General features: G+C 39.9%; 1 protein-coding gene across 4 annotated transcripts in view; it reads left to right on the top strand.

Annotated features, from left to right (window-relative positions):
* The first annotated feature begins 12,445 nt into the window (after positions 1–12,445).
* Positions 12,446–16,104, top strand: part of LOC311094737 (uncharacterized protein) — a 231,146-nt gene continuing 227,487 nt past the window's right edge. For all 4 annotated transcript variants that reach the window (XM_084132878.1, XM_084132876.1, XM_084132877.1 and 1 more), the window contains exon 1: positions 12,446–12,599. The gene's annotated coding sequence lies outside the window, so the exon portion shown is untranslated. The remainder of the gene's footprint in view (positions 12,600–16,104) is intronic.

Below are 16,104 nucleotides of genomic sequence, written 5' to 3'. Positions count from 1 at the left end.
TATTTTCTTGTTTACTCAAGCTGGTACTGATTTATGTTATTAAATTGATGTTCCATTAGTTTCTTTTGGAAGCCGTAGGGAGGAGGTTGCCATTCTTGTTTTCTTCATTTTCTCCTGTTTATGGTCAGTTAGGGAGTAAGGGAAGTCTTTTGTATTTTCTTTGGGGTTTTTCTTTTGGTTAGGTAAGTTACATTTAATCCCCTTTAGTTAAAACCATCTTTTGTTTGTTATTTTGGCTTGAACCCCTCCTGAAGATTCACGCTTCCTGTTATTCAGTCCTGTTAATAAAAAGTTTCCTTTTGACACATTTCGTTTTTTTTGTATTTGTTTGTGAGCTGGGACAGGAGAAGGGATAGATGTATCAATAATTGATGCTTTTGTTTGTCATCGGCATTCCTAACCCTAGACGGGGAGGTCGTGACAATTGGGGGCTCGTCCGCTCGTTCATTTTAGTCGCTATTTCATTGGCTATTTCAATAGTTTTGCTTGGCTGCTTTGAATTTTTTTCGTGGGGGAGGAAGTTTGTGTAATATGGATTTTGATTTAATTAAGTTTACGCTTTCACCTACATTGAAAGAATTCGATCGGTGTAGAAAAAAAGATCTAATTCAAATAGCAGAATTTTATAATTTAACGGTCCATAAAGAGGCAAAGAAACGAGTCATTAAAGATGAGCTGTATGGTAGGTTAGTTGAGCTTGGTATTTTGCCTGGGCTAGCTCCTGAGTTAGAGATTGATGAGTTTTCATCTGATAAAGCAGATTCGGTAAGCGGTAAAAAGGTTGCTGGTATAGATCCTATGTTAACTGTTCGCTTAAGAGAGTTAGATCTAGAGTTAAAGAAACAGGAGCATGAAACGCAACTACTTCGACTGAGAGAGTTGGAATTAAAGACCGATCGGGATGTTAAGTTGCGTAGGCTGGAGTTGGAAGCACAGATGCAGCGTGGCAGACCGGTTCCGTCACCGCGTTTCAGACATTCTTCTGGTAGCTCTGAGGGGGGGCAGCCTGACTTTGATGTGGGTAAGTACATTAAACTTGTACCTCCATTTCGTGAATCTGAAGTTGACTCGTACTTTGTGGCTTTTGAACGTGTCGCGGCTAAATTGAAATGGCCCAAAGATATGTGGACGTTATTGCTGCAGTGTAATCTCGTTGGCAAAGCCCAAGAGGTTTGTGCGGCTTTGCCAATCGATGATTCACTGAATTATGATACTATGAAATTGGCTGTGCTGCGTGCTTATGAATTGGTACCGGAGGCGTACCGGCAGAAGTTCAGGGCGTGTTCAAAGACAGCCAAGCAAACGTTTGTGGAGTTTGCGCGTGAAAAGAGATCTCTTTTTGAGAAGTGGTGTGTCTCTACCAAAATTACAACTCTTGACGAATTGCAAGAACTAATTTTGCTAGAGGATTTTAAAAACAGTTTGCCAGAAAACATTGTAGTACATTTAAATGAGCAGAAAGTATCTAAACTTTTTGATGCGGCAATATTTGCAGACGAATTTGCGCTTACTCATAAAACTATGTTCTCTGTAATGCGCGCTCCTAAACCCTCCTTTGTTATGGAAGGAGGGAAGGATAAAAGAATGTCAAGAGATAACTCTTTCAGGGCTGAGGGTGAAGCACATGCGCAAAAACGACCTGATAAAAAAAGAGTCTGTTTTTATTGTCTTGATCCTGGCCATCTGATCACGAGCTGTAAAGCCTGGCAGCAGAAAGCTGCAGGTAGACCTAAAGGGGTAGCGTTTACCTCAGTTTCTGAGCTAACATCGCAGGAAAAATCAAATGCATTTGGGTCGTTTCTACAAACGTGTTTAGTCTCGCTCCCAGATGACGCTGAGGTAAAGTCAATAGTGATGCTACGAGATACAGGAGCCGCACAGTCTTTAATATTAGAAAGTGCTCTGCCATTTTCGTTGAAGTCATATACAGGCAATGATGTGCTCATTCGCGGTATTGAGATGGGTTGTACTCCTGTACCCTTGCATACTGTTCAGTTGAAATCTGACCTTATCTCTGGCACGGTCTCTATTGGTGTACATTCACAATTACCTGTGGATGGCGTTAGTATGATTTTGGGTAATGATTTGGCGGCAGCCAAAGTGTTTCCGTACCCGATCGTATCTGCAGAGCCTAACGTTAGCACTCAAGTAGCTGCTCTGTCACAGTTCCCCATTGCTTTTCCGGCATGTGTTGTAACGCGAGCGCAGAAAAAGAAATTTGAGGATGTGGTGGATCTTTCAAGTTCCTTTCTAGTTGCATCGCCAGAGAGGGTGGAGTGTAAATTGCTTGTTAATCCTCAACCGAACTTGAGTGATGAGTATTTGAGTGCAAACGAAATTCCCTTAAAAGTGGGTAGGGAACAGTTAATTGCTGCGCAAAAATCTGATTTAACCTTGAGTAAATGTATCAGTGCGGCTGAGGACAAAACGCGAGTTTTAAATGGGTCGGTAGGTTATTTTTGGGATGAGGAAGTGTTGATGCGCTGGTGGAAGCCGTCAAAATCTGAAAGTGATTGTGTCTATCAGATTGTCCTTCCTACCGGGTATCGGTTTCAAATCATGCAGCTCGCTCACGAAGATCTATGTTCAGGACACTTTGGTGTTACAAAAACATATGACCGAATTTCCAGGCATTTCTTTTGGCCAAGTTTGAAGTCGTCAGTGTCTGCCTTTGTTCGTTCCTGTCATGCTTGCCAACAGGCTGGCAAGCCTAACCAAAAGATTCCTCACGCGCCACTTAAACCCATTCCTGTAGTGGGAGAGCCTTTTGAAAGACTTATCCTTGATTGTGTGGGTCCCTTGCCTAAGGCTAAGTCAGGTCACCAATATCTCCTTACTATAATGTGTGCAGCCACTCGCTACCCGGAAGCCGTGCCATTGCGCTCTATTAAAACAAAAGCCGTGGTCAAAGAGTTGGTTAAGTTTTTCTCTATGTTTGGGTTACCTAAAATAATTCAAACAGATCAGGGAACAAACTTTACCTCATGCTTGTTTGAACAGCTGGCAAACGAACTGGGGGTGGAACATCAGATGTCAAGCGCATTTCACCCTGAGTCGCAAGGTGCGCTTGAGCGATTCCACCAGACGTTAAAGTCAATGCTGCGCACTTATTGTGTTGAAACTAATAAAGAGTGGGTGGATGGACTACCTTTATTAATGTTGGCCATAAGGAGCACAGTGCAGGAGTCCTTAGGATTCAGTCCAGCCGAGCTAGTGTTTGGACATACAGTTCGAGGACCCTTGAAATTGATCAGTGAGCAGTTTCACTCTAAAGATCCTTCCTCCGTGCCGATTTTGGAGTATGTGAGTTTGTTCCGTGAACAACTCCACAATGCTTGGGAGGTTGCTAGAAAGCATCTTGCTGAGTCGCAATCTAGGATGAAGAGCAGATATGACAAAACCAGTGTTGTTCGCAATTTTAAACCGGGGGATTCTGTTCTTGTGTTTTTGCCTGTACCTAATTCTCCCATGCATGCTCGGTTTGCTGGTCCATATAGCATTGAGAAAAAACTGAGTGATACCAACTACACAGTTTTAACGCCTGATCGACGACGCAAAAGTAGGCTTTGCCATGTAAATATGCTTAAAGCGTATGTGTCCAGAGACATGCCTGAAGTTAAGCCTGTAGTTGAAACTGTGGCACCTGTTAATGCCGTTGCTCTACCTTCTATTTATGTTTTAGAGACCGATGGTTTAATTGGGAAGGATGCTCAAGCCTCTTGTGGACGACTCCCGAATTCTGCTATTTTGGCCAATTTGCCATCTCATCTCTCTTATTTGTCTGTGAGTCAGTGTAATGATATTGTTGAATTAATTTCTCAATATCCTACATTGTTTAATGATGTTCCTTCACAGACAAACGTGTTACAGCATGATATCGAGGTGGGTCAAAGCACACCCATTAAACAGCACCCATATCGTGTTAACCCGCACAAACGGCAAGCTATGAAAGACGAAGTTGGTTATTTGGTGCAAAATGGCTTCGCAGTAGCCAGTCAGAGTCCATGGAGTTCACCTTGTATACTTGTGCCCAAGTCTGACCACTCTTTTCGATTCTGTACTGATTTCCGAAGAGTTAACAATGTTACTAAAGCTGACTCTTTTCCTCTCCCCAGAATGGAGGATTTGGTTGATCGTGTAGGTACTTCACGCTATGTAACCAAACTCGACCTTTTGAAGGGATACTGGCAGGTGCCATTGACACCGCGCGCCTCTAAAATCTCCGCCTTTGTCACGCCTGATGCATTTATGCAATATACGGTGATGGCTTTCGGGATGCGCAATGCACCTGCCACATTCCAACGATTAATGCAGATTGTGTTATCAGAAGTACAAAACTGTGAAGTATATCTAGATGATGTAGTGGTCTATTCCATGACATGGGAAGATCACTTATGCACCCTGAGTTTAGTCATGAAACGCTTGGCTGAAGCGTCCTTAACACTCAACCTCAGCAAGTGTGAGTTTGCCAAAGCAGTGGTGACTTACCTTGGTAAAATAGTTGGGCAGGGTCAAGTTAAGCCCGTTAAGGCTAAAGTTGAAGCTGTTGTTACTTTTCCTTCACCCACCAATAAACGCGAGTTGAGGCGTTTCTTAGGAATGGCCGGATACTATAGGGGATTTTGTAGGAATTTTTCCACAGTGGTTGCACCCCTTACCAACCTTTTAAGTACTGAGCGAAAATTTGTGTGGAACGAAGTATGTGAATCTGCCTTCTGCTCTGCCAAAGATTTATTGTGTAATGCTCCTGTGCTCTCTGCCCCGAATTTCACTGAACCTTTTAGCCTGCAGGTGGATGCGAGTGCTCACGGCGCTGGTGCGGTGCTGATGCAAGCAGATAATGCTGGTATAGAACATCCAGTGAGCTATTTCTCAAAAAAATTCACCCGGTGTCAGAGAAATTATAGCACAATAGAGAAGGAAGCCCTGGCGTTGCTGTTGGCCGTCCAACACTTTGAGGTGTATTTAAGTTCTGGTGACTGCATTGTGGCGTACACGGATCACAACCCTCTAGTGTTTCTGGCTCGTATGTCTAACTCTAATCAGCGTCTAATGAGATGGGCACTCATCTTACAAGAGTTCAACTTGGACATACATTATAAGAAAGGTAAAGATAATCTCGTAGCTGACGCATTATCAAGAGCTTATATTGCTGATGCCTAATCGACCGTAAAGAAGAAGAAAAAAAACGGCATGAGGTGTTGATGGATTCAACTAATTTGTTACAAATCCGGTTTTGTAACTAAGGGTGGGGGTGTTACGTCCCAGGACGTAATGTGTTATTTCTTTTATTATTTATTTGATTTTGTGATGTGATTGTTATTGTGCAGTTCGTTGTTTCTCTCTCTCTCCCTCCCTTTCCTTCTGTGCAGGCTTGATTGGGTTCAGCTGCGGCAGATCACGTTGATGAGCGGGAGTGTTGATAAGCGGAGAAAGACGGCAATGCAGGAGAGCTTCTTGGGCGCGCGTCGTACAGCTCCATTGTCGTTCTGTCCCTCATCTCCTGCCCCAGACATTTAGTTTATTGTTGAAGTGCTAAATGTTGGAGTATGGTTGTGATTCGTTCAGAGAGATTTCCCTGTGTGGGGTTATCACCGTTGAATTATGAGGACATTTGTTTTGTTACTTTGGTATCGTAAGTTTCTTTTTTTGTGTTATATTTTATTTATATTTTCTTGTTTACTCAAGCTGGTACTGATTTATGTTATTAAATTGATGTTCCATTAGTTTCTTTTGGAAGCCGTAGGGAGGAGGTTGCCATTCTTGTTTTCTTCATTTTCTCCTGTTTATGGTCAGTTAGGGAGTAAGGGAAGTCTTTTGTATTTTCTTTGGGGTTTTTCTCTTGGTTAGGTAAGTTACATTTAATCCCCTTTAGTTAAAACCATCTTTTGTTTGTTATTTTGGCTTGAACCCCTCCTGAAGATTCACGCTTCCTGTTATTCAGTCCTGTTAATAAAAAGTTTCCTTTTGACACATTTCGTTTTTTTTGTATTTGTTTGTGAGCTGGGACAGGAGAAGGGATAGATGTATCAATAATTGATGCTTTTGTTTGTCATCGGCATTCCTAACCCTAGACGGGGAGGTCGTGACACAATATTCTCATTTAACATGCTTTCTCACAATATAACATGGATAAATCATCTATAACAAAATAATTAAATAAATAACCTATCTTTACAAACCTCTACAGGCAAATAACCATAATATCAACGTCTGAACGTGTTGTTGTCTTTGGAGCTCCATCGATTTGATTTATAATTCTTGATTTTCTCTTTAAACTCACAAACATTTTCTACTTTTCCTCACTGAGAAGCACTACTGCTCAAACCTCATAGTTACAACGCGGACTGTTGAGCAGACGCGTCTCAAGCCTATTAGTGATCCAACGTCAGATACTCTTATAGGTTACTCCTGTGGATCACGGCTGAACGCATCTTCTCCACACTCACTTACAAACAAACATTTTTTGTTGACTCCGACTGACTGACTTAAGCCGCGTTTCCACCGAAATTACCCGGAACAATTTGTCCGAGGAACTTTTTTCCCAGGAACTTTTTTTGCCCCAGACCAGTTGCTTTCTGCGTTTACACCGCGGTCTAAAGTACCGGGAAGGTAAACTGCGCGCAACTGCTCCTCCCAGTCTGCGACGGACAGTAATCAGTTTTGAGCGCCACATTTATGAGGAGATTCAAACTGTGCTGCAGTTATGTAGTTTACTAACGAGGTAATTAACAAAACAAAATAGACGAGCACTGATACTAAAAGCGTGTTCAGAAAACTCGTATGTGTATAAAATTAGACAACGTTATTGTGATGATGCCTGGGACGAACGCGCAAAAATTTCCTCTTTCGCAAATACGCTTAAAAAAAGCCTGTTACTGTTACTAACATCAAAGCGCTATTTCAATCCTGTTATAGTAAATTTATAACATGGTTTGGAGTGCCTTGCAATAGATGACATGTGTAAACATAATGACTTAATAAAAAAGCTGTGGCAGAAAAGAGACGAGCACTGATAAAGCGTGTTCAGTAAGCTCGTAAAATTTGTATGTTATTAGCTATTGCGGTTGACCGTGAGATGGCTGGGACGAACGCGCAGAAAGTTTCCTCTTCCACAAATACCTTTAATAAAGCCTGAAACTCGTCGCCAGTCCACCAGTTTTTTTTATTAAATTCCATATTTGCAGACATACAAATCTTACTGCATGAAGCCACGACACGAACCGCAAAATATTTTTTAAAAAGGGAGGTTAAAATAAATAAAATGCTGCGTGGAGTCATCCAACCAAAATGCGGCGTGAACACAACCAATCAGCTTGTGCAGCGCACAAGTCCCACCCCTGAAAGTTCCTGAACTTTGAAAAAGTACTACCTCGTGAGCAGGGACTATCGGAGGGGGAAATATTTACCCCACCCCTGAAAGTTCCTGAACTTTGAAAAAGTACTACCTCGTGAGCAGGGACTATCGGAGGGGGAAATATTTACCCGGAACTTCATTTAGACCCTGGTTCCTGCGGTGTAAACACATCGAGTACAAGCCCAAAGTTCCTAGTTCCTGGGGAAAGTTTCTGCGGTGGAAACGCGGCTTTAGTCCCGCTGACTCCGACCTCGTCTACTCCGTGCGTTACTCAGCATCGGCCCCTAACGCTGAGGTCGCGATCCGCCATGGTCTCAATCACTCCGGCTCCAACACGCCACCACGAAGCCTGGATGAGACCGCGCACATCAACAGGAAATCAACGGCAGCGCTGCATAGTGTCTCCAAAGTGTGTTTTTGGATGTGAGGGAAAGCTTACCATCATGTTCAGCTTCCCAAAGAACCCAGCGTTAGGAACAGTGGATGCAGATTGTTTTTCCAGAGCAAAAACGAGTTGTGTAGCCTAAGACTGTTTGTTCCCTGCATTCGATGATGAATGTTTTATAAACAAAGCCCAGATCGACGGATTTGCAGATCGTCTAATGCTTAAGGATCGAGCAGTCACAATGATAAAGGTTTTTGGTCACAGTCGGTGAGTAAACTTCAAATGTCTCTCTGTGTTGTTGTTAGCTATCAGCGCTATCAGCTATTAGCTTCGCCCACATGCAGCCCACATGGCCCGCCTCCAGACGCTCGTTTTTTTTCGGAAAAACTCAGTACAGCCTATCTGTCTTTTATATATATAATAAAACTAAAGACTTTTTGGAGATATGAAGGATATCCCCCCCCCCCCTTTAAAGGCAGGGTAGGTAGAAATGGTCTAAAAATTTTATTTTTCAAATTTGTTTAAACTTTATGTACATATCAATACATAATTAAAATGTAAGTACTCTGAAAAAGAAAGTATCAAAATCGAGTGTCTGTAGACCTCTCACGACTGTTTTAAAGACATCTAATTATTTCCATTCACTCCAACCCCTCATTTCTGTGCTTCTTCCAAAGCCACGCCCCCAAAACACATGAACGCGCGACTCCGACCGCTGAGCTAGAGGACGCATTATTTACCTGAGACAAGCGGAGGGGAAGGGGCATTTTTTTGCCTGGTTTGCCTTCACTAACTGCATATGCCGGTACTGTAAATTTAGATTGCTCTTTCTCTGCCATTGTTTTGGTATTCCTAGGTTCAGTGCCTTCTTCTTCTTCTTCGATAGATTTTATTGGCAGCTTGCAAACATAGTGCATTACCGCCATCTACTGGACGGAGGTGTGATCAGGTTCCATGCCTCTCGCACTCCTCAAATCAAACGGTCGCGCGCAAGTGGGCAGGTGCTGTGTGGCAAAAGGGTGGTTGCCATGGTTGCGAGAGAGTGACAGTCGCCTAAGCCAATCCTTTGATTCGTCCCGAATCGAAATAATGAGCTGTGTTTAATACAGATTAAACGGTCTAGAGTCACTTGATTTTTATACTCTTTTTTTCAGAGTTCTTACATTTTAATTATGTATTGATATATATAGAAAGTTTTAACAAATTTGGATCTTTAATTTTTAATAAATCCTACCTACCCTGCCTTTAATGGTCAAACTTCTGCATTATAGTGGAGAATGAATTCTAGTATGGTAGCATGTAGCAGAAGGCACTGGAAACATCTATTCCTCATTATGTAAAGGAAGGTTTCCTATAGCATGGATCTATAGGCCAGGATGGGGGAGCAGGGGAATGGTATTCAGTATAGGCTAGTTTACCACAAGTACATCGACAGCCAAGAGAACCCAGAAACTGACCATATATGGACTTATTATTCTATGTATTGTATTCCTATATGATGGAAGGCATGTAATTCTTATTGGTTAACTCTGTGCAACTCCCCTCTATCCTTATATACTGAGACAAAGTGCCAAAAAAGTTGAGAAACTTTCTCCCTCAGCGATGGGTCGTTGTTTATTGGGACCGAAAATCTTACAAGTGGTTTAAACAACTGCTTGTAAAAATATTTAAATTTAGTTTGACCTGATGTTGACAATCAATATAAAACCTCCCTTTACTGACCATTTGTTTAAAAAAGCAGAAACTTTTGCAGCCATTTCACAGTTGAACTAAAAAGTGCTTGAATGTTTCTAACATGAATGTTCTTCAGCCTCATGAATGAATGAAGAATAAACACCAACCTCTTTGTTCTTCAGGATCTTCAGTGTGTTTCATTCTGCAGGGTTCTGGATCACTCATGTTCTCTCTGTCCTCTTTAATAAATTCAGTCTTTGCAGATTTCAGCTCTTCCTGATGCTCTGATGCTCGTCTTCACTTGTAGCTGATGGGTCGAATGTTCCAGCATTTATTGGAGAATTGCTTTGAGAGGAGTTTCACTGAGGAAGTGACTGATGTGGGAGGAGCTGATATGATGATGTGATTGTTATGGGAGGAGCTTCACTGATGATGAAATGCAGTAGGAGGAGATGATCTGACAAAATCAAAAAAATATATCAGTTGCTAAGTTTGTTTTTACACTGATGGACAACAAAATAAAATAAAATAATGTAAAGTCAATTCTTGCAAAAATAAATGATGGAAAGAAAAACAATTGAAAGCACCAACAAATCCCCAAGTCTGTTGACACCAATGAAATGAGCTTTAAGTGGAAATTTACAGGAGATCCGAAGACATCAGCATAATAAATGAGATAAAAAAATGAACTTTTGACATAAAATAAAGAGTATTTTCAGCAGAGGACTCCAGACTAACATCTGAGAGCAGTAGCACTGGTGCCACACATACCCCTTTTCCACCAACAAGAACCGGGTGCTGGTTCAGAGCCAGAGCCAGAGCTGGTTCAGAGTTGGTTCGACTGACGAGCTTACTAAGAACCGGTTTGCCTTTCCACCGGCTAGAGAGCCACAACAGAGCCAGATCTTACGTCACTGTATACGTCTCATGTTGCCCAGCAACCGCTAGTGCGGTAGCGACGAACACAAACACGCCAGGCTTGTTCGAGATGCATCGGCTTCTCGCAGATCGATCGCCGCATGACATCAAAGCACTGCGATAGCGATCTAAAAGCACAACACTCCCGCAGCTGATCGGTCCTCGCCACTCCGATGCATCTCGAACAAGCCATCAACAATAACGGACGTTGCAATACTATGGATGCTCATGGGTTTACAAAAATACATCGGAATCCAACGCGTTCGTGCAGCTCGCCGTAACTTACATAGACGGATATTATAATCGAGCTGCTATTAGCTCGACTAGCTGCTATTTAAAAATGGCGGTCACAAGTTTCTATTCGTCTTGTTGGTCACGGTAACCCCGCCCCCAGCCCCTGACGCAAGCGGTTCTTTCTTGGCTCCGTTCTAGACCCTGCAATGATTTGGTGCTACTTAAGAACCAGTTTTACTGGTTCGGAGCTGGTGCTTTGGCGGTGGAAAAACAAAGAACCGATTTGAAACTAGCTCTGGCTCCGAACCAGCACCAACTCTGCCTTGGTGGAAAAGGGGTATCAGTTCTACAGATGGTGGCACCAGCAGCTGATCTGATGGTGCTGGGGGAAAATTTATCATAAAGTTCATTTAATCATAAAATTTGCATTAATAAGTGCAGTTTTTGTTTTGCATGAGACTTTATGACTTCTTATTTTTTCCCATATAGGGAGTGGAAATGGCTAATAAGCCAATAAGTGCTCCTCTGCCGCCATCTACTGGTTATAGTGGTAATTGCATGTCCTTGTTTAAAATAAAAGTGCTCGTTTGCATAAAGTGCTAGTTGTTCTCACATTAAAATAATGGATTTAAGTGAAATATGTCCTAAATATAAAGTCATGAAACCTAATTTTCCCCTTAACCAAAATTGATTTGCTCTGGAACAAGTAATAGATTAATAAGACACCAAAGATTGCCCCTTGCCACCAAAGCAAGTTAATGCTTCCCTAGTCAAACTGTATATTTATCAGATACATTTATGTAGGCTATATATGTAAAATGTGTCTTATTATTAGTTCAATCAATCAATGTAAAGTATTTATCAGTATCTGTTCCAGTATATTTTAACAATGTAAAGTAACAAATTTGATCTTTTTAATGCAATTTATCAATTTTTACTTTAACTCAGACATGTTTTAATATTTATTTTTAAGAAATATGAAAACAATAACATCCCACAGCAGAGCACTGCAAAACAGATTAGGAATAAGACGGATGACACCCGCATTATAACAAATAAATAAAATATATTTTGAAATCCCCCTTTAAAATGAATGCCCAGTTTGTGGTTCACTATTATTTGATTGAAAACAACAACAACAACAACAACAACAACAATTGAAAAACAAACTATCAAAAAGTACACGGACCAACACGTTTGTTGACAGTAAGTTTTGGGAGTTCATTTTTAGTCCATCTCCTACCCTGAAGTCCGTTTTGCAGAGAGGGACTACAAATTAACTCCTAAAAACTTGTCATATTCTGGAAGATGAATTCTTCAAACACTGGTACAAGAGGATGTGGTGCTGGTCTTCAAGAGTCACTCTAAATCTGTCTGTCTATAAAGCTCATAAAAAAATCAGTCTTCATGTATTTTACTACACTTCAGCAACTCTAAACAACACAGTTTCCACAAAATAAACTGAAATGATTACTGTCTCCATGTTAGAATTAGGGTTCCATGTGCCTCATTCCAGCCTCGTTAGTAATTAGCATTTGAATGAACAATGACCCAGCGCTGAGGGAGGAAAATGTGTCGAGTTTATTACCATTGTTTATGAACATTTTGCATTTAAAAGTTAATGGCTAAACGTATCTTGGCAAAAGTTCACAATGCTGCTGTATGCAATATAATGACAACATTGAATAAATACATTTTCGTCAGGTTAGAAACTGATAATAAATCACTCAAACCCCTTTATCTCTACAACCATCGGACTCGCGTGTCCTCCATGTTTGTAGTTTTTTTTTAGCTCTTTTCACTCGTGTTTGTAGTTCTAACCGAATCCTCGGCCAACGCGCGTTGGGTTGTGGGCAATATTAGCCGTTAGGGTTCGCATTGATCTGCACTTCGGATTCTGACCGGAAATAGTAGACCATCCGGGTTTCTTTGGAACCAGCATACTACGATCTGGGATGTTCTCATTCTATTTTCGAATACTATTTAGGGCGGATAGTATGCGATTTGGGACGCACCGACGAGTCTTCTGAGGTGAGGAGAGCAGTTCACGGTATTTCTCATATTTACACAACCATCACACACACTTAGTTTGATTAAGCGACAGGCTCATTTCTGTATTGTTTTCATCGATCACAGCGATACTTGTGCGTCTTTTCTGGCGTCTTCCTTCTGAAATAAACATTTAGTGCAGCAGCAGCGAGCATGAGGAGAATATGTTGAGTTCATTCAGACCTGAGCGATGTTGTGTTCGTTTGTGTGATTGTTTCGATGTTTGGAGTGAGAACTGAATGTCAAGTCAAGAGGTAAAGTTTGAGATCTGTGAGGGGAATGTATGTGAATCGATCTCTTACTTTACATTGAGCCTATAATGAGCCACGTGAGACATTAAATCAACTCTTAAATGTTAATAAATGAATAGCGTTTTACTCTTGGAACAATATTGCTTTGTGATGCTCTTTATTTTTAAATGTTTTATGATCATTGTCAGTTTAAGCACATATTATTTTAATGATCTAAGTATTTGATTAATGTCAAAATCAAACTATATTTAGATTAATGTGGACATATTATGCTGCTGTAATTATTTCTCTGTAGTGCTGATGAAGATGAGTGTCATTAGTGATTGTTTTTGTGTTATTGATGTTTTATCCATGTCATATCCATGTGAGAAATGACAGTATTTTCTTTCAGTAGAGTAGTTTTACAGGCTTTTGTGATTATTGCAATTAATAGTTAAAGTCAAACTATATTTAGATTCGCATATTATGGTGTTGTAGTTATTTGCCTGAAGAGGTTCATAAAGAGAGGTTATTTAATTATTTTGTTTTATTATTGATGATTTATGTTATATTGTGAGATATCTTTCAATAGAGCAGTTTTATAGGCTTTTGTCATGTATCCTGACTCAAATAACGTGTTTCTAACAGCAAACACTCAGAATAAAGTGAGATGATCTGCTGATGACCCTGAATGGCTTGTTGAATGAGTGTTGATAGTCTGAGGCTCATCAATACAGATCTGCTGAAAACAATCTTTATTTCATGACAATAGTTCCTGTTTTCACCGCATTTATTATGCTGATGTCTTCACTTAGGTAAAGTTGGTTTTAAGACATTCACACTTTTTTTGCTTAAAAACTGTCTCAATAACAAGCGCAATAAAGCTCATTTTTGCAAAATAAAAGCAGCTACATGATCTTTAGGACAAAGATGGTGAACTACAACACTCTCCACAATCGATCAAAATGGGCAAATATTGTTTTAATGGCATACAAAGTTGCGACTGTTCACTGAACGTTCAATGTGTGTGGTAAAGAAGATAGGGACCGTCTAAAAAGTTCTATTTTTTTCCATTGTGTGCAAACAGACAACTACATTTTTGCAAAGTACAAATGTACCAGCAAATCTCTCTCACATTAGGCCTATGTGTTCTAATGCTATTGATTGTACTTTAGCAACAATAAAAAGTGCATTATAATGATTGTATTTAGGAAACCTGCCTCACTGTACATGATGTACATAAATATTTTTAGAATAAAATTACATTAATTCACCAAAGGGATTTTTTATGTTCCTAGTGACCACACTGACTTACTACAGGTGAAATTTTGACAAAAACTCCCTTACTGTACGTACAGTTGACAAATATGTTTTTTTTTTAAATTACTGTAATTCACCCTAAGTATTTTTTCGTGTTCCAAAGGCTGTAGTGTTTTCCTACAGACCAGACTGACTTACTACCAAGGTTATAATCGTTAACGAAAACGAACGAAAAAACGAAAACTAGGTGCGAAAAAACATTGTCGTTAACTGAAATAAAAATAAAAACGAGGCATTACAAAAAAACGATAACTAACTAAAACTGTAATGTGTGTTTGGCAAAACGAACTAAAATAAAATAAAATTATAGAGTTAATGTCCTTAGTTTTCGTCTTTGTCAAGGTCTTTCATTTTTTTAATGCTATTTAAAACACGCAGCGTATTCCCTGTTCACCCTCCGTCTCTCTGTCACTCATGCGTCTCTCACATGCGCGCGCGCGCGCACACACACACACATGACATTTTTGATGAGTTAGTATTACACAATACTTTTTCTGACCTTTTTGAATCTTGCCCCTGACAAATAACCCAAATTACAAAAAAAGACAAACTAACACTAAAACTAATAAAAACTAAACTAAAACTAAGCATTTTCAAAAAATAAAAACTAAACTAAACTAGCAAACCCACTTTAAAAACTAATTAAAACTAAACTAAATTTGAAAACAAAAAGACAAAACGAAATAAAAATAAAAACTAATGAAAAATGCAAAACTATAATAACCCTGCTTACTACAGGTGAAATTTTGACAATACCTCCCTTACTGTACAATTATCAAATATGTTTATGTAATGAGCATATTATTACATGTTTATTACATATGTTTATGAAATAAACTGTAAATCAGTGGGGTTTTTTATATATCCCAAAGGTTGTAGTACTTTCCTAGTGACCAGACTGACTTACTACAGGTGAAATTTTGACAATACCTCCTTTACTGTACGTACAATAATCAAATATGTTTATAAAAAATTACTGTAATTCACCTAAAGTATTTTTTCATGTTCCAAAGGCTGTGGTGCTTTCCTAGTGACCAGACTGACTTGCTACAGGTGAAATTTTGACAATACCTAATAATACTGTTTTACATAATAATATAATACTGTATTTTTTTTTGTTTGTTTAAGGTTGTAGTACATTAATAGGGGCTACATTATTATTAACAGTAGTGACTGAACCTGTACGTATTGTAGGGATGGGACGATTACTGGTTTCACTATAAACCACGATAAAATGTACTGACGGTTAGTAATATCGTTTAAAATTTAATTATCATTAAAACCGTGTTTGATTATCACGATTTTAGATCCTGTTCAGACAGCAAAAGTCTGACGCAGGCATAGTTGTTGTTTTTTTATACAAGAAGGAATTGCGGAAGGCAGTGACCGTGCTCTGGAGATTTTTCAGCCTTTTAAAGGTGGGGTATGTAATTCTCTTTTTTGACCATTTTTTCAAAATCACTTAAAATCCTATTCCTAACCCACTTACAGCCACTGAGTTAGAAGCACTGAAATAAAAATTAAGCAATTTAATCATCTGTGGAACGGGCAGGACTCGAAAAACTCCAGCCAATCACTTCCAAGACCACCTAGAATCATTGGACAGTAAGTGCGTCAATCAAACGGTCGTACCATACCCCCTCCCCCCATCCATGTCCATGTTCTTTGAATGGGTGGAGTCAGAGGAAAGAAGGTAGGACCATTTGAGTTGTGTATTTTCAAAATCTGCCGGCATTTTGCAAATCACATACCCCACGTTTAAGAGAACCAATTCTGAGGTGTGGTCATATTTTGGCTTTAACAAAAGTCCTGAGGGAAACTATCGAGGATGGTCACCCTGTCTGCAGAACATGCACAAGAAAAAGTCGCTGCAATAGGGGGAAACTTCAGATCTGCAAAGTCGTCTTGTGTGACCATTACCCTTGACCTCAATACCA

The sequence above is a fragment of the Abramis brama genome, assembly GCF_963993115.1.
Source record: "Abramis brama genome assembly, chromosome: 1".
Taxonomy (NCBI): domain Eukaryota; kingdom Metazoa; phylum Chordata; class Actinopteri; order Cypriniformes; family Leuciscidae; genus Abramis; species Abramis brama.
Note: the sequence above shows the minus strand (reverse complement) of the source record. Positions and strands in the feature narration are given on the sequence as shown.